Below are 19,289 nucleotides of genomic sequence, written 5' to 3' on the forward strand. Positions count from 1 at the left end.
GCCTGTCTGAAGTGAGTTGGTGGTCTCAGTCCAGCTCTTGGCAAACAGCTGCCACATCACAGCAACCACGGCCGCAGTTAGTGCCAATTATCAGCCGGGCTGGCAGTGCCGGCAGCGAGAGGAAGAACGGAATTAGCATGTGCTGCTCCTGCTGTCAGAGGTGGTCCCTGCTGCTCTCGGAGCCCTGCAGCAGCAGCAGCTGGGTTTGGTGCTGTCGGCCCTGTGGGATGTGCGTTCCTGCACTCTGGGGAGATGGCAGCTTGTCCTGCTCCCAAGTGCTGAGCCGGGTCCCCGTGTGGGTTTAGTTTTGCTTTGCCCCCTGCAGGTTATCAGTCCCTGGGTTCAAGGGCATCTCTATGCATGGACTTTCCCGCACACCCTTTGTCAGTTGGATTTGTCTCCTGGCATCTCTGCTAAGCATGCCAAAAATAAGATTCTTCACATTTGTGAGTCCAGAGAAAGGAACGGAACTGGGGAAAGGGCCTGCAGAACCAGAAACAGCTGGCGGGGCTCAGCCTGGAGAAAAGGAGGTTCAAAGGGACCTTCTGGCTCTGCACAGCTCCCCTGACAGGAGGGGGCAGACGAGGGGGGGAGGTGGTCAGGCTCTGCTCCCAGGAACAAGGGACAGGACAAAAGGAAATGGCCCCAAATTGTGCCGGGGATGTTCAGGTTGGACATCAGGAGGAATTTCTTCACCAAAAAGGTGGTCAGGCATTGGCAGGGGCTGCCCAGGGAGGTGGTGGAGTCCCCATCCCTGGAGGTGTCCAAGGAACAAGTGGACGTGGCACTCAGTGCTCTGGTCTGGGTGGCAACGTGGGGATCAGTCACAGGCTGGACTCAATGACCTTGGAGGTCTTTTCCAACCTGAATGGTTCGATGAGTCTGTGATTTCAGTCCATTTGTTTGATAACGGTAGTCACACTGGTGGTAACTCTCAGCTCCCAAAGTCTTCATACCACCCCATTATTTTGTAATCCTCTTTCTGAAGCGGTTTTACATTTAATCTCTGAATTTTTTTTTTCTGAAGCTAAACTAAATTGTAGTCATTTTGAAAGTGTGAGAATAAAATAGATAATTCTAACCTTTTAAAATCCCTTATAGTTGAAAGCATCTTGCATAAATACCTTGTATTTTGGGAGTTTTAGAGTGTAACCCTCATAGAGACTCTGAATGGTGCTTTAATGGATTCCAAAGCCCACAGAGGATCCCTCTGCTGGCAGTGAGATTTTGGGTTGATGCACAAATCTTATCTGTGGCAATCCATTTGCAAGATCATGACAATTCTCACATGGAGAAGAAAAGTTGAAGTAAATATGGTTTACAACATTTTAAGCTGTAAGACAGTTCTTTCCAAAATGGGGAATTCACTTTTTGCACTCTAAATTTCATTCAGGGGAACAACAGTACACAATTCTCATCAAAATACAGTGGGTTTTCCCCAAGTACTAAACTAAGTCCGTTAGTAATCCTTTTTTTTTTTTTTTGCCCCTAACTCTTAATGCTAACTGTGGTTTCTGTAAAAATAAACATTTCCTCAAGGTATTGGCAGCCAAAATAGAGATGCTGAAACTGAATGTAACAAGAGTGATATTATGAGGATTTTTTCCTCTAATTTGAGACAAATGACTGAAGTGAATAGCACAAATAGAAACAATGTAGATTTTTTTGATTCCTGATATTGGTGAAACGATAAGGAGGATTTTGTATAATAGGGGATCTAAGTATTGCCTGTTAAGGAGGACAGGGATGCAACTTTTGGAATGTGCGGTAACATCCTACTGTGCACATCCAAGTAACTAGTTAGGTTGATTTCCTCATTACTGATCACCTACTGATGATTTGGCCAGGCTTCACTGGGAGGGGATGGATTTGGGCTATCTTTGCAGAATATGGTTTCTTTTTATCCAGCAGGAGGATCTAAGAAGAAGGCAGGAGAGCAGCTTTCTGGCTGGGAACAGCACTGCTGGAGATGAAGGGAAGCCTGGGTCAGGACTTTCTCTTGTCTTTTGGACAAGCTCAGGAAATTAACTCTTGAAAGGGTCTACAAGGATAATCCCATGCTTGGTATCTTGAGCAGTCCAGAAAAGAGGCAAAAATGATTGCTGTTTGGAAGTTGAGATTAGTGGGTAAAGCCAAGAAGATGTTGGAAGTGATTTGCCCCAGTTGTGAAACAGATGTGTCCCTCTCCAGGAGCTGACGGTGGCAGAGTGTTCCCTCTTTAAAGCTCAGGCAGGAAGGAGGACTGTGCATAACAGCGCCCTGAAAACTTGTCTTGGAGCACGTGTCCATAGTGGGAGTGCTGTAAGTCTGGAGGAGATGAAGTCTTGTAAATAATGATGGTTTTATGGAGGAGGTGATGCTTTCCTCTCATGAAGGAAGGACATGGAAAAAACTGAAGTGGAAACAGTTGGCAAGGTCACTCTGTCTTGTTGTCTCAAGAATGTCAGGAAGGAGGCCTCCAAACAATCCGAAGCCCTGGGAGTGAGGCTATCACCATTTCTTCCTGCTCAAATTGAATTCTTGTTCAAGGCATTTCCAAATAAGGGTGAGGAACTGAGTACTCCAACTGCAAGATGACAGTGCAAGGCTGTTAAAACCAAGATTCCTTTTTCTTTCTACTTAAAATAATCCATGTCCAGCCATGAATCAATGTGCCTCTGTAACCTGCCATGCTCCAAAATAGACTGACAGAAACATATATAAGTCCTTCTGGAAAAATAAATGATGAGAAAAGCTTTAGCTGGCAACTCCAGAATAAGAACAATTAGCAAGTTGCACCGTTGACTTAATGTGTTTTTAATCATGGGCTAGTTGTTCATCTCAAGGCTAAAAATGCCATGATGTGTCTCTTGTGTGAGCACAAGGCACATAGAAATCACACTGCAAAAGGAGCATTTGCATAATGGTAACAGTAGAAACAAACAAAAAAAAGAGAACAAGGGGCAGAATTTCCTGTCTAGTATGAGTTAGCCTGAAATCAGAGGAGCTTTACTAATCCATACCCTTGAAATCCTCCCCTTCAGCTTCCCAGTGTTACAGCAGCAATGAGCCATGGAATAGTTGCTGAGATGCATCACTGACATAAAAATCAAACCACTGTGCTACTGAGGGAAAGAAGGAAAGAACAATTTTAGCATGTAAGATTAGGGCAGTGCTGTAAGGGCGGGACCAGCCTGGAGTCTGCCAGTACTTGAGCCCACTTACACTTTGTATAAACTTCTAAATATTCGGGAAGCCTTTCAGTGATGTTTTGATTTCAAAAGCTATCTGGCGGCCTAAGTGTTCATACCCAACAATTAGACCAATAAATTCAGAGGCCAGTCTTTAAAGTTCAGAGCTTCAAATGCTCCCACTAGTGCATTATTCATAGACTTGGTTTTTTCCTTTGATATCTCTCTATGGTGTGATCTATATAGCAGAAAAGAACCCACATCTGTCTGTTTACACCACCCTCGAAATTCCTGTGGGCAACCAAAAAAGTCAACCACAAATAACTGCTGGGCTACCAACAAACATAGTATCTGGAGTGCCTCCACCCACCTGCCATCGGGCAGACTTCTAAATCTCATTCGAAATGTGAGAAGTCAGATCAGGGTGGGAGGGAGAAGTAGAGGGAGGGCTGGGGGAAAAAACTAGGTTGAAAGACTAACCTGAAATTAGCAGAACTAGGATTTTTACTTTTTTTTCATGGAGTAGGTCACATGTGGGCCCTGAGCTGAGCATCATGGCATGGCACGATGGACGTCCTTCAGTCAGATCCTTTGACTCATTGTGGGGTTGGGGACTGAACCCATTTGTGCTAAAAGGGGACAGATTCTTCTGAGCTGTGTCTTGAGGAAAGGTGAACAGAAAATATCCTGTATACCATTTGGAAAATTCATGAAAGATTCTCCAATAGGATGCTGGGAAAGGCTGTGAATTCCTGTTTTGCTTGAACCACTGGGGACTCTGGTCATTCTCACTTTAGCTGCAGGGCCTCTTTACATTATTGTGGGTCTTACTGGAGGGAGTTACAATTTCCATTGGCTTGAAAAGCTTCCCAAAGCTTCCAGTGATGACTTCCTTACCAAGGCTTTCACTCACTCAGATTATTTTCATGTACCTGAGCTAAACCATTTGGGTAATGTTCTCAAAATCAATGGAAGTAGTTACATGCTTAAAAGTAGGCATCCATGAAGTTGGATCTCATCCTATGACACTTTAATTCTTGAGAAGTATGGAAAAGACTCTGATTTATTAAGCTGATCCTACATGGTGCTACTTGATTTGCAGTGTTCAGCAAGCTTTGATTGTTATTTACCGCACACTAGTATTCAACCACTTGGATGTTTCACTTTAACTTGATTTATGACTAAAAAAATAAAGCCCTGGTGCAGATGGTATGAGGATTTCATTGTCCATAAATAGCTTTTCATTCAGGTGTTACATCTATTTCTGAGGCTTTAATTCTTGGTGAGGTAATTTCTCCCTGATGCAAATCATCTCATGTGCTGGAGTGTCCCACACTGCTCTTGACTTGCCTGCTTGGAAGTTTGTTAGTCTTTCAGCTTTTATTTCCCGAATCTGGGGAACAGTTTTTCCCCTTCCAGTTGTGTTTGGTTTTCTGAGAAAGGGGTGCCTTTTTGACTCGTCCTGACTTTTTCCCTTGTTCTGTTTATCCTTACTGCGGAAGATGGCCAAAATTCCTCCATTTCGTGCAAATTATAGGTAGTGCTAGGGTCCTTGGCAAGTTCCCAATACAGGTCTCAGATGACTTAAATGCTTCCCATGGGTACATTGACACATTATTGAGCAATTACATTCTCTTGTGGCAGTCATCTGTAGAATAAGTAAACTGCCTCTGTGAGCCCCATGGTGATATCATGCACCATAAATGCATGCTTGGCCTCCATTGTGTCAACAATCCCTCACGCTCTCAAAGGCAGAAATGCGAGTATAATTCTCAAACTACACTGACTAATAAACAGGTTACTTTTATTACTTGTTTCTACCTTAAAGGGCAAGATTAAATTTAATTTATAATGCTACCATAAAAGGAGAAGGCATATGGGTAAGCATAAAGTGATTATTTGTATATTTGCTGTAAAGATATTAATTTGGGGTTTGGGGAGCGAAAAGAGAGGCCAGAAGAAGAGAGTGACTTACATTTAGATCTTATTTTTTCTCTTCTGGCTAGGGAAAGGTTGGTCATGAAGATAATTTTCTCATCAATAGCTTTGGCAAGACTATGACATACAGTACTGATCATTCCCAGATCTGCTTGCACAAGCAGAATATTTAGGCAACAAGATGTTAAGTAATGCTCTCCTGAAAATTAGGAGATCTTTGATTACACAGTGTAGTGTAAAGTTAATGGTGTAATGAATCTTTTTCTTTTTCCCTCCCTTTTAAAAACTTGTGTCTAAATGTTTTGTGAAGCTTTGAAAACTCCCAAGGACAGGGTGTAACTAAAAAGGTGACATAGCTTTTTGTGTACTCTTTAACAGCATAATCATTAATGAGATAGCCTATGCATTGGTGCTTTCTTCAGCCTTTGTATATTGTTCAGTGATGTGGGGTTGAGGCTGATCACTCTCAGCCCAGCACACGGTGAGTTAGGGGTCCCAGCACACACAGCTGGGACATGTCCAACTCTCACCCACCAGCACCCCCAAGTCCTTTGCCAAGGGCTGCTCTGGATGACACTGTCCTCAGATAAATTTTATGGCCACTGGGTGTGTTGGGGCCTCTGAAAGAGAGAAGTCCAACACCCCTGTCTGAATCACCCTGAAGGTGGATATGGCAGCGCAGGGTGTCCTACACATGAGGCCAATCAGGTTGTTTCCCGTGGATCTTTGTTGTGGCTGGGGACAGAGCACAGATCCCAGTGTATTTTTCAGGGTTGTACAGTATTATTGAGTCTGGTTGAATGACTACCCTCTGCTTTGTCATCAGGGAATATTTATGACCATCGAAGGAAGGCTGAGTTCCTGGAGACGGGATAACGCATGGCTTTCTGCTGCCAGACAGAGAGTTCCTTTCCGTGGTCACACCAATGTTTTTTCATACTCCCACGGACACCACAACTTTTTTGGATAAGGAAGAAGATGATGGAACACAGATGAGGGAAAGAAATGGCCTCAGAGAACTTGGATACATGGGGGTATTTTTACCCTTTGGGGTTTTTTCTTCCTGAATTTCAATGAGTGACTTATTGGAAACTTCTTTGGGTTTGAAGTGTTTTTTTCTTGTTCCACACACACGAAACTGTTTTGGGTTGTTTTGTTTGTCTTTGTTTATAATGCAGCTGAGATAGGGTGACTTGATATTTTTAAAATAGAAAACTGATGCCTTCTGAGGGAATGGGGGGAAGAGAGGAGGACTTTACTAGCTGGAAACATGGGTCATACCAAGGACAACTTGTTACTGTGAAGGTTGTGCTGGATATGGGAGGAAGGATTTGGTGAAAGCTGATATGGAGGCAAGAGTAGTGCTGCTGCTTCTCCTTGGGTGCCAAATCCACTGATGGTTCTCCAAATGCTGGATCTGAAGGGTCCCTGCACCACAGCCACATATCTATTTTTATTTATTTACTGGTTTTCCCCCTCTTTATTTTAAGGCAAATTCTAGATTTAACTTTTCCAACCCATGGCATTAGAAACCATCAGGCACTGAATGCCAAGCAGATGCCTTCTATTTCACTCACTGACATCCTGCTATCCCCTATCACTCCATGAAAATAAACCTAAAATAAAAAATATCCTGTCTTATTGGTGAGGTAAATGAATGGGATTACAAATCCAGTTTTTGAGTTGCTAAAATGCAGAACCCTCACAGAAAATGCTCAGTATCTTGTCTCTTCTCGTTTTGATTGTTGCCAAAGCCTACAAGGCACTGGGAGTTTGGGACCATCTTCTGGAGTCTGTTACGTGCTGGAGGCTGCCCAGCACACCCTGAAGTGACAGCAGGTTTTCAGAGAAAGAAATTGTCAGTGAAGTGTGCTGTGGAACAGGAGGATAGCATGTCAATGACAGAGTGTCTTCCAGGGACTACTGATCAAATGAGTAGCGTGAGTCTCCATGCGAGGCCTATTTGTCTCCACTTAATGCCTGTTGGGAAAAGCACAGTGCTGTTTTCCATGCTGTGTGATTAAATTCATGAATAGTATAAGGTAGTCTACTTTTTCAAAACCATCACCCTTGGGATAACCTAATAGTTTGAAAGGAATATTTCCTTGGCATTTCTATGTCTATATTAACAATAATATGCATATGCTAATATTGATCACTGTAGGGTAAGTCTCTTTGATGGTAATCCTCTTTCCCTTCTCTGCTGTCACTGCCATTCCACAGCTTCTGGAGTTTTCTATGGGAACTATTCCAACTGGAGACAGGGATTAGAAATTAATGAAGTAAATTCTGTTATTCTGAGATTTCTGAATGACATGTTTGCACTGGTGCTGATGGGGTTCAAACACAAATTTGCACAGGCTTTGCTGGCTCCTGCAGGAAGACTGAGAGAGAGGAAGAAGGTGGCATTGGTTTTACATATCCATTATCACCTAATTTTGATTTTGTTGTTCTGAAATAGTTGAGATTTTATATATTTTGAGAAGTTTAGCAAAGGTACACTTTGTGCAGATGAACTTCAAACATCAGCAGATGCTGAGAGAGACAGAAAATAATGTTGGACAGGGGACTGTTACAGTCATTCTTTCTACCACTTCCTCTCAAACTGATATAAACAGATGTATGTTTTCATGTCCTTTCCCTTGGGAAAGGGAGAACTCTGAGCTCAAGTGATCAATATGTGGCTTTTCCATGGTTACTCGGGAAACTTCATCCCTGAAATTTTTTTAATCACAAGTTATCCTTTGACAGGATCCAGATTTTTGTTTTTCATCTACTGTAAATTATGGAATCTGGCTAATAGGAACAAATCTGGATGAGCTGGTTTATGCAACAATAAACACAGGCATGTGTGTTTGTGAAAACTAAGGAGTTTTAAAAAGGGAAATAATCACTGTTTTTAAAGTAGTGATTAATTTTAGATTTTAGATGTACTGTAGACTTCCATATTAATTTACTGCTCCTTGCAAATATTTTTCATGTTTTATTTTTTCCTTTATCATTTTTAGCAGATTTATGGAAGCTGGATTTGATGGCTTCTGGCACACCATGATTTCTCTTCACTTAGGAAAGACCCTGAGTGAGGCAGTCCCGTGTGACCATGAGGTGCAGTGGCTGTTTTGTGATGATCAGTGCCAAGATACACTGGTGTGCAATTCCTGGATTGTATTTCTTATTGTATTGCAGTTCTGGACAAATCACATCTGGGAGATTTTTGAGGGCACATGTCTGGTGTTTATTTCCCACTAACACACAGTAACATGAGTGGTTAACAGCCGCTTGTATTTTTCTGAATCCCTCCCATACAGTCTTTCAGTTTCCTTGTTCTCAGTTATCCCAAATAAAAGGTGAAGGCTTTGGGGTTATCTTCGCTGGAACTGAAGTTCTGCAAAAATATACTTGCAAAGGTCCCTCCAAGAGCAGCAGCAGCTCATTCCTATAGCTGGAGCTGCTGGCCACCAGGTGAGCATGGACCTCCCAGAGTGAATAGGAAAAGGGTTCCTGAGCCACAGCTTCCTTCTAGAAAGTAATGGACGGCTGAGACTTTTCACACCATGTTGCCAGATTTGCAGTTTCAGCAAATGGATTGTGAGGCAGATTGTTCAGGAGGCTGTGAGGAGGTGAGGGGTCTGTGGGGTTGTGTTTGTAGGAGGGGAGAGAGATGGGATGCCAGTGCTGTGTGTCTGGGAGCTGTGCTGGGAGATGTTCCTGGACCTTCCCCCAGCTTTAAGGGGGGTTAGGACTTGTGAGGCTGAACATGGGGGTTGTTGGAGGTGAGAGCTGGTGTTTTCTAATGGTATTGAGAGCAATTTTAACAAAGCCAGGTGAGGGCAAACACTATATACAGGTACAAAATAATGGCGCTAGTCAGAAGGCAAAATAGCCCTGTGGTGCACACAATGGAGAGGAATTGGGAGTTCTTGGATCAGATTTTGACTTTGTCACAGACTTCCTGTGTTACTTTCAGGCAGTCACTGTGAAGCAGCCAGGCTTGGAACAGTTTGTGTCTCTGAAAGCATGTATCTAATTCAGCTGTTATTATAAAAGTTAAATATTACAGAACTGTTGTGTTATCGTAGGATAAAACCATGCCACACCATTTTCAATGTGAACTTTGTACTTTTGCTATAACATTGTTTTTCAGGAAAAACAATGTTTTCACTGCATAAAAGTTAGGCAGAAATTCATTATGTGTGTTGTACGAGCTAGACTTGTAGTTTTGATGTCTGACACTAAAATAAGAGACATGTTGAATGCCACTAGGAAGGCTTCAGGGCTGATTGTTCAGTATAATGAAGCACAAGTCTGGGCATTGAAAGTAAACAAATAATATAAGACTTTATAGGGATCAGCCTTCCAAAGCTGTTTGGAAAGTTCCGTAGCTTCTGTCTAACTATAAGCACTCCTCATACCCTTGGTGACAGGCATGCTGCTCTGAATTCATTGTTCAAACTTCCATTAATATTCTGTGTCAGAGAAGGAAACAACTTCGATAAGATCAATTTGCAAACATGTTTCTTCAGGAAGGAACTAAAGAGCAATCCTGAAAAATACCTACTGGAGTGGAAAAATTCTAATCTTCGGGAAAATAAAGGAACTGCTGTGTGAGATGAAAAATGTCAATATATTTGGAGGACAGGTGAGTTTGTTTGCTAAACTTGATTCCTTTGCAACCTTCAAGTCTGTCTTTGAAAGTGTGTGGTCAGTTTATGAGGAGCTGCTTTCAGTTTTAGGAAGCACTGGTAAATGTCAAAACTATTTACATTCTTCACATGATGGAACAAGGAAGCAATTGGCAATTTGTCCATGTGGGGGAGAGGATGAATGGAGACTTTTGAGAAGTTCAGTTTGGGCTTAATTGTATTTTTCAGTATTCGTTGATACTATGGGAGGTGGTAATTACCCAGTTGAAGTCTGGAGTAGTGTACCTCCCTCCCCAGTAGACATCTACAGCACTGTCCCATACACCCAAGCTGGCAGGGATTTGGATGGCAACATGGGGCCATCCACATGCTGTTCCAAAACCAGCAGTTCCCGCAGTCCCACCCTGCAGTGTCTTTGTTCTAGCTGACAAGAAATTTTACAGCATAAAGGCAGCTTCTAAAGGATAAAACCCTGAGAGCCACATCTTTTCTCACCCCTCCAGCCTTAAGCAGAGTGTAATAATGACCCATGCGTTTTTACAGAATTTCAAATATTTCACCTGTGTTGTGTCTATGTTGTCACATGCACTGGTGTGTCATCCCTGAAACATTTCTGCTGCCCTGTTAAGTATCTTGTCTCAGCTATCTCAATTTGCCCTCTAGATTTTTTTGGGGATGAAATATTCATTAGAAAAAGGAATCACCCCTTTTTTTCTACTGAGTATTTAAAATGATCCACAGACTGTTTCAGACTGGTTGTGAACAACTCCAGAACGATGTTTTGAACAACTTTTTCTCCAAGATCTATAAGGTAGGTCACTTTCCAGAAGTTCCCAAAAGTGTGCCTGGAGCCTCCGAATCAGGGAGTTATTCAGTTGGAAAACCTTTCACCTTTAGTGGGAAAAAAATCCCCCATATTCTTTGGATGGCCTTTTGTAGTGCAGCGACTGTTACAAACCTCAAAACCAGAGAGCTCCTCCGGCTTCTGACACAGCTGCACCTCTACCTAGTTGTGCTCGTGGATGGTTTGGCACAGCTGTCACAAAGCAGAGCCTTTCTCTGAGGCATCTCCATATCCTCTGCTGGGACAGATGGGGCTCGTGATGAACCTACCCTGAATTAGTCATGTTCCTTACTGCACTAGCATCTTCCAACATCTGCTGTATTCCTTCTGCTGGTTGTATTTTGTGTTACTGGGGTTAAATCAGCAGATCTGGCTATGGTTTGTATTATTCTGTGTAAACTTGAGTCTTTGGAGTCTAAAATTCTTGGGATATCTTTTCTTTCTTTCAGTGAAATTGTCAGGAAGAAAACACTGTTAAAAAGGAGGCATAATTTAAGGCTTCAGCTGAGGTCTGCTGCAGGTTTTCGCATGGAGTTGCACAGCTGTAGACTTTCAGCCACACAGAGCCCCACAACAAGTTAGACAAGGGGCACTGAGGCCTCTCCTGGAGGAATCCCATTGCCAGGAGAAGCTTGATTTGTGCAGGAGGCCTCCCAAAGAAGTAGCAAAGTCACTGCTCGTAAGGGCCTGCTAGACTTTATATGGTAATAGTGTAATAGACTTCGGAAATACGTATTATAATGGATCATGTGTGATCTAGTAGGTCATTTCCGCCTGTTTTCCCTTATACTTGTGCTGAACTTTAAATACCACATGACACTTAATCCACACTATCAGGCAGAAGGCTTCATTTTAAATTACTCATTTGAAGATCAAACAATTTTTGTGCCTGAGAGTGTCTCTGACAGTGAAAGGTCATAGAATAATTTGATTAAAAAGCTAAAGCAAAGCACTAATAATACATGATATCTCACCAAACCCACAGTCATCTCCCCTGAAGCTGTCAGATTTGCCAGAAAAATAAAAAGCCATAGAATAGTGGATTGAACATGCTTTCCAGCCTGAAAGCTTTAGGTAATACATTACTAAAATATGATTCCTAATAGGAATGTTGTGAGGAGCATCATCATTTAGAAACCTAGCCAGCAAGCATTGGATTAATGTATTTTTGTTGTTATCATTGCAGTCTGGCAGTACTTCTCTCCAGATGTACCATTTGGCACATTAAGCAATTCTTTTCTTAGAAGGGGAACCTATGGTTTTGCCATGTAATGCAAAACACCAATGGAATCACTACATAAGCAAAATGCCAGTAATGGTACAGTGGTCCAGCCACAAACATTGGTATGCTAATTTTGTTTTATTTTTCCTAGTGTGTCATCTATTGTACTGTATTTTGTATCAGGACTATGACTGGACTGTTTAGTATCAGATTTTAAAGTGTGTTTTCAGCAAGAGATTTAAGCTAGGAAACTAATGGTTGAGGTTTTTTTCTACTTAATATGGATGTAACTATAATTCTAGCTTGATTTTTGAGACCAGGCCAAATTTTCCCCTCAATTATAGTTGTTCTGTCATTCAGCTGTATGCATCCACTTTTGATAATGGTATGCAAATACATTGGAAAGGAAGTAGTTTACACTAAGGCTCTGGCTTATATATGCCATTGCTTCCTAAGACTAACTAGGCCTTCAAAAGAATTTTCAATTTATTTGTAAGAAGATTAGTTTAATTATAGCATACGCAGTTTCTTTGTGGAAAGCAGTGCCTGGCCTTTCCATCTTCTGTGCTATCTTAGGTCTCCAGTGGGTCATCCCCAGTCCTTGCGAAGGCAGCAGCAGTAGCTCTTAGGTGGCACCTGCTGTATTCCTGCCTACTTTCTGAATTTGTTCTATGCTATTGATGTTGTATGGAAAGGAACAAAGTCGCAAAAAGAATTTGTTTTCAGTTCCTCTGTTTTTCTGGCAGCAGAAAAAGTGAGGAGGGGCTGCATATTGAGGGCTTTTATCTATCATCCCCTTTGGTTTTGCATGCAGAAGCAGAACATGAGGATGGGGGTTTTCCTACAATTTCTTCTGCAAACCTTGTTGAGATGGCCCTGAATGTCATTCATAAGCACTGCAAGGCAGCCCTTTGCTCAGTTGTGCTCCAGTGTAAAGAGCAGGAGAAAGGTGGAGGAAAGTGTAAGGCAAAAGAGGCACCCAAGGATGGTGATTTGCATAGGTCCATGGAGACATCAGCAGGAATATGATCTTCTTTTTCTCTATCTCCCCATAATACTTGGGATTGCTAGAAGCTGAGAAGGAACATCTCAGGGAGAATTGTTTTATTCTTTCTGTGTTTCTCATACACATCTACTCAGGCATCTGCTATTGGATACCATTAGAGGCAGGATATTGTGTTAGCCACTTGTTTTGACCTGCAGGCACTTAGGAAGTACTTTCCTAAGCTGGGATGTTATGTTAAGGAATTACCGAGCGTGTTCCCTTTTCCTACCACTATTGCCCTGCTGTAATACTCCTGGTGCTGTGAGCTTTGTTTCTGGTTTGTAAGAGAATTGTGGCCTTACTTTCTCATCAAGTAGCCATGAAATATGACAGGCGAAAGGCTGGATTCCAAGGAGTGGGTGCATGCCCTTCACTCCTTGGGACAATCCTGCTTGTTGCCACATTAGACCTGTCACCAAGTCACAGACTGAGTCAGGCTGGAAGGCACCACAGTTGCTCATCTGATCCCACCTCCCTGCTCCAGCGGGGTCATCCCAGAGCACACAGCACAGGATTGTGTCCAGATGGGTCTGGAATATTTCCAGTGAGGAGACTCCACACCCTCTCTGGACAATCTGTTCAGGGCTCGGGCACTGGCCAGGGAAGAAGTTCCGCCTCCTGTCCAGGTGGAACTTCCTGGGCATCAGTCCCTGCCCGTTCCTCTGGTGCCATGGCTGGGCCCCACGGAGCAGAGCCTGGGCCCTGCTCGGAGCCCTCCCTGCACACAGGGACACACAGGGCTGAGGGCCCCTCTCAGCTGGGGCTCCTCTCCAGGCTGGACAGCCCCAGCTCCCTCAGCCTTTCCTCATAAGGGAGATGCTCCAGTCCCCTCATCACCTCTGTTACCTTCCACTGGACCTGCTCCAGGAGCTCCAGGTCTTTCCTGTCCTGAGGAGCCCTGAACTGTCCTGTGTGTGCATGAGGTAATAGGTTCCCCAGCTGCTTCTTCTAAGGACCTGAGGTCTGATCATTGGGAAGCTTTCTCCAGATGATCATTTAGAGACTCAGGATGGTAAGAAAGGATTTTTCACCTTGCACAGTGGTAACAACATTGTTGTAATTTCCTTGTCTTGCAGGTGAAGGACAGCAAAGGAGCATGGACATTCCTTATGTCCCTCTGCCACTATCCACTGACTCTTTATGTGTATTACAGAGTTTCTTCCCATCAATAGGCCTGCCCTTTCCCCTGTCTGAGGCTTTCTATGGGACGAGCAGCAGGACAAGTGCCTTCCTCTTAGCCTTGTGGCCAAGGGAAAAAAAGGAGACTGGCCCGGCAAATGGCACGTGTTTCCTTGGCAGGGCTGGTCTTTGCCAGGGAAAGGTTGTCATCTTGGGGAGAGAGCTGTGACATACTGCCCTGCCTGACTGCCCAGCCTGACCCCTGGCTTGGGTTCCCTGGGATTTTTCTGTTTGTTACAACAAGTATCCTGTAATTCAAGCTTTGTGTGGGGTCATACGCTGCTCAGTAGAGTTTCAGTAGATAGCAGGTTTCTTTCTAGTTAACATGACAGGTGTTTAGTTTTTTCCTGTCATTCACCAGAAATCTCACCTTTCTTCCTCCCATGTTATATAAGTCAGTTCTGGCTTTTGCCTGTCCATGCAGTCAGAAGATGACAATTTCTGATTACTCTCCCCCTGCCTAAAAAGCAATGGAAGAGCAACAGAAAAAAAAAAAAAAAAGAGTGATTTCTCTCTAAATTTCTAATTAAATTGGGTTGTGTGGTCTTTCTAGTTTGATTAACCCTGTAATTAATAATGACCAGGTGAGGCAGGATAGTTATTTTTCTTTGGGTTTTTTTCTGTCCCATGAATGCTGGGAAAGGTTGCAAGGAAGGCACTTAGTTATGAGAACAGTTTTCCTCTCCTGTTGGTACAATTCCTAAAATATGGCCATGTTTTAAACCCCTGTGAAGAGCAAAATTTTATTATTTCTCCTCTAGAAGATTTCTGCAGAGAAGCTAATCCTTGGTCCTGCTTAGTCACAGGAGGGAAAAGGACGGTGTTAATGCCATGCCCTGTTTTTCTATTTTCTTTTTTTTTTTTTTTTTAATTTCTCTTTGAAGCAAATGACCCAGGGCAAAACATGGTTGTGAAGGTTTGCAACTACCCTCGGAGTGGATGTGAGCTCAGCCATGCTGGTCCAGCATTGAGGGCAAAAGGGATGCACATTCAGGGTAAACTATTTTTTTTTAAGTTACTAGCTAAATGTTTCAAAGTGTACTTAGTCTTTTCCCACTCCGGTCTGTGTTGCAAAAAGTGATCCCCTGCTAGCTGTGGGATGGCTGGGGTAGGGGGATTGAGGTAGACTATGAGATTACCATGGGACTGTTTCTTCTTTAAGGCAAACATGTTAAATACAGCTAAAGTTTGTATGTAAAGTTTGTGTGAATGTAACTTGCAGCACTGGCACTGCTTTACTCACCAGTATGTTATGATTAGGAGTCCATGAAAGAAATGTGGATTAGGCAACCAACCTGTGTAAGACTTTTCCCTGTGGCACATCATCTATTTCTCATGTTTGCTGTATTTTTATAATAACTGAACTTGACATATTCTCCATGCCAAAGTTCATTCCATTTCTTAGTCCTTTACGGTTAGAGGTGGCTTTTCACACCTGGCTGTCATCCAAATTGCTTGTTGAAGTCATTTTTGAGGAAACTTGACGTTTTAGAGTGTTAATAAAGTGCTGCCTGCTAAAATAAAGTCAGTTCAACGTTAATGTAAAACAGCAGGTAAATAGTAAATACTGAAATGTCAAAACAGATATAAATAATTTAAAAATATCACCCTGTGCTCAAGGTATGTTGGTGACATTTCATGAGCTATTTTATTATTTTTCATTTTAAAATGATGCACTGCCATATGCTGAGTATGTCAAGCTTCCCTTCTACTGCTGCTTATATATTAGAGGATTCTTCTATAGTTATACAAAATCACGTTATGTTCTTTTCTTTCAAAATCTTCCTTGAACCTGCACCTCAAGAATGCCTGCAGATACAGTTTTGTCTACAGCTTGTTGCAGGTACTTTTACAAGGCTGTTCTTTGTCCATGTGTCCCTTTTGTCTTTTGACTGCCTGCCTGAATCTGCATCTTCTCCCTTGACCTCTTTATTTGGGAGTTCTCTGAGGCAAGAGCCAATTTTACTTTCTAGGTTCATACAGCACCTAGATCCTTGCCTGTAATAATGTTCACTCTCTAGACATCCAACAGCACATGTTTTTTCCTAAGAAGAGTGAGCCCTTTCCTTAAGAGGGGAGTTAGGTTGGTCTTTTATGAGGTTAGTCTTTTAGCTTAGTTATTGATTTGGTATGTTATTAGAGCTTTGGCATTGAACCAGTGCTCCCTTTACATGAGTTTTCACATAGAAGGGGCGTTGAGCTCATTGGTGGGACACACCTGCAGGCTCTCCCCTTTGTCTTACAGCTGTCCACATGCCTTTGTCCAAAAACCTCAAGACTGTTGCACGATGTGCAAAATGGGGTTGCTGGGGGCTTGTTCTCCTGAGTTCTGTGGTATTATGATAGGCCATGTTGTGGCGATTGAGAGGAGAATGATGCTGGTGCTGATTCCTGACCCACTGAGATCCAGCAGGTACATTTTCATTTGATTTACATGATCCACTGACAAGTATTATGCTGGTATGTTGTTGCTTTCCAGAAAACAGGAGGAAGGAGGACTGGAAGAAGTGGTTGGACTCAAGGGTCATAAGGGTTTTTTCCAACCTAAATTGTTCTCTTCAGTGAAACCTTGAAAGGCTTTTCATGTAGTAGCAAAGAAACTGGGTTCCAATAGCACCAACACAACCTTTACCACTTTTTTCAAGATGTCTTGAAGCACATGCAAAATTCAATTTCATATCAGTTTTAATATACTTTTATACTACTAGACTTAAGTAAAAAGCTGCTCTTGGGTGAAGTTGGATTTGATGTAAAGAATATGATTATGTCATCAGACAGGAAAGTGCTGCTTAACCACCAAAATATATTTAAAATATTTTTCTGAGTAGATTTTTTTCTAATTATGCTATATAAATTTAAGAGTGGAAACTTGGTTTCTCCATCATGGCTTGCATGTCTAATATTTTGCACTGAGCTTTGGCGTGCAGCTGAAGTGCAGCTCTCCCTGGAAATCTGTTTTTAATCTAACCCCATTTTCTAGTTAAACATTTCAAATGAAAATACTGAGCAAGAAAAAAGAGGACTACTTTGTTTGGGGTGTTCTATAGGCAGAAGATTGCCTGAGGACTTCCTTATTGACTGTACCTTATCTTGCTGTGTATGCAGTAACAGATTGAGTTGGAGTGTAGGTACCTCAAGCTCTGTTTAATTTTCTTTTTCTTTTTTTTCATCTCCAACTACATGGATTAGAGCTATAAAGATGTTGGTATAAGTCACAAGAGTTTTGGAGACCGGAAATACTTGATTTCAGTAGTTGAATTTAAAGTTATCTGAAGGTAAATATCTCTTATCTAGACGGTGTGTAAATTGTGTATTCATCTGATTTGCTTTCCTTACTGGATATCATTTTCCTTTGGTGAGTGGTTCATTTGGCTTCCTAAGCAGAACTAGACAAACTCCTAAATCACTTCATGCTTTCAGTGAGCTGTGTCACCTTTCTTTTTTATTTTCTTTAATCATTCTTTTCATGTTTCTGGAACAATTGAGCTGAATATTGTGAAAGTTTTCCTATCATTTTCTGTATTCGTGTCTCAAACTTCGTATGTTAAAATTCGGTGTGTTTGATATTCAGCTGCCGTCTCTCTAATATTGCGTGCTTGGGGGGTTGGGATTTCTAACATGACTGCAAACGTTACCTTTCCAATGATACATTATGTTGGATTAAAAGGTGCAAACACTGGAATTGTGAATACTGGAGTTATGTGCCCTTACCAGTCTGGGGACCTGTAACCTACTTCTGGAAATTCTTATTCACATTTCCCAAAGATAATACCTTGCTGGAATTCTCTGATAAATGGCTATTGTGTGTTGCTAAATTGTTTGTGTAGAGCCCAAAGCTGACTAAATTCCAATGATAGTCCCAGTTTTCAAAAAGGATGTGTATGATGGATACTATACTTGTATGGGCTTTTTTGCAAGTACCATATGTGGATATTTGTTCTAATACCAAGTAATTATAGCAATGAGTATCATTAATATATTAGTTAATTCAGTGCTTTGTAGAGGACATTTCTACTTCGAGAAGTCCTTTCAGCTTTCCTCCTTACCATTATCACTCCATAACACACCATTACCAGCAACTACCTGATAATACCCTATATGCTTGCTGTTGTGAAAGAAATTAATATTTATACTTTTATTGCTGCAAGCATTGCCAGAGTGTGTGGCTGTTTCAGTTTTTGAGTATGTCTTGGCATTTTTAACTATGTTGCTACTGTGGATGCAAATCCTGCCTTTAACTTAGCATTGTTCAGCCTTATTGGAAACAGGGAGTTGTCCACATTGAGTTGAAGGCAGGGTTTGGCTCATGGAATTTCTGTTCCCAGTGGTGCCATGTAGACAAAATGAAAACCAGCTAGACTCCAGTCAGTGTCCAGGTGAACTTTTCTCAGCTTGGCAAAACATAAGTACTGTGTTGCGCAACAAATTGGAATGAGGAAGGGTTGATGCACTAATATCTCTAGGTTGACTGTATACTTTGTGGTCATAAAATTAAAACTGTTTTTTAAAAAAAAGAATATTCTCCCAAAAGCACTAACTGGATCTTCTTACAATCCCTACCTGCTCTCTTCATGTGCAAACCTGGTGGTTCTGCATTTATCCCAGCAAGTCCTGCATGGAGACACTTGCTTTCATCACAATTCTTGATGTCCTTCCAGAGCTATTAAATTAAGAGGCTGGCATGCCCTCCTTTGAATACCCAAGTGAGAGATGGAGGAAGGAGGTGAAAGTTTGGTACCATCCACATACATTTCAAATCCTTTAAAAGCAAGTTTAGTGGGATTATAGCAGGAAAGAATGTAGGTGCAGTCTTGAAGTCACGTGAAACCACCACTGCTTTAAAGATCTCTCTTAAAACTCTGACCATGATGATGTATTCATTTACCAGCTGAGAAGCTTTGAAAAGCCTCATTTTCCATGTCAGCCAAATGAAAAAATGGGGTTCATCCTCTGGTTCTGTGGCCTTTTGTACTACTTTTTCTACATGATGTGAAGGATGATCTCCACTACCACATGACCTTCCTGACTAGGAATATTGATACACTTCCAGTTAGGCTGAGGCAGTGATTCACTTTTTGGTGGCATCTGTGCAGTCTCCCCTGCCAAAGTTGTGCAGCTGCTTTGCATTTCATCTTGGGAGTAGCGTTTCCTTGAAACCAGTCTTCAGGAATCCAGTGTACAACTTGGAGAGGGGAAGGGCATCCTCAATTTCATTAAAATTATATCCAGGACTTCTTTGGAGGAAAAG

General features: G+C 42.0%; 1 long non-coding RNA gene across 1 annotated transcript in view; it reads left to right on the plus strand.

Annotated features, from left to right (window-relative positions):
* Positions 1 to 730: 730 nt before the first annotated feature.
* LOC116443323 overlaps positions 731 to 19,289 on the plus strand; it is a 31,167-nt gene continuing 12,608 nt past the window's right edge. The window contains exon 1 of the long non-coding RNA XR_004239832.1: positions 731 to 9,747. This is a non-coding gene — a long non-coding RNA (uncharacterized LOC116443323). The remainder of the gene's footprint in view (positions 9,748 to 19,289) is intronic.

Source organism: Corvus moneduloides, chromosome 4 (genome assembly GCF_009650955.1).
Source record: "Corvus moneduloides isolate bCorMon1 chromosome 4, bCorMon1.pri, whole genome shotgun sequence".
In the NCBI taxonomy this organism is placed as follows: Eukaryota; Metazoa; Chordata; class Aves; order Passeriformes; family Corvidae; genus Corvus; species Corvus moneduloides.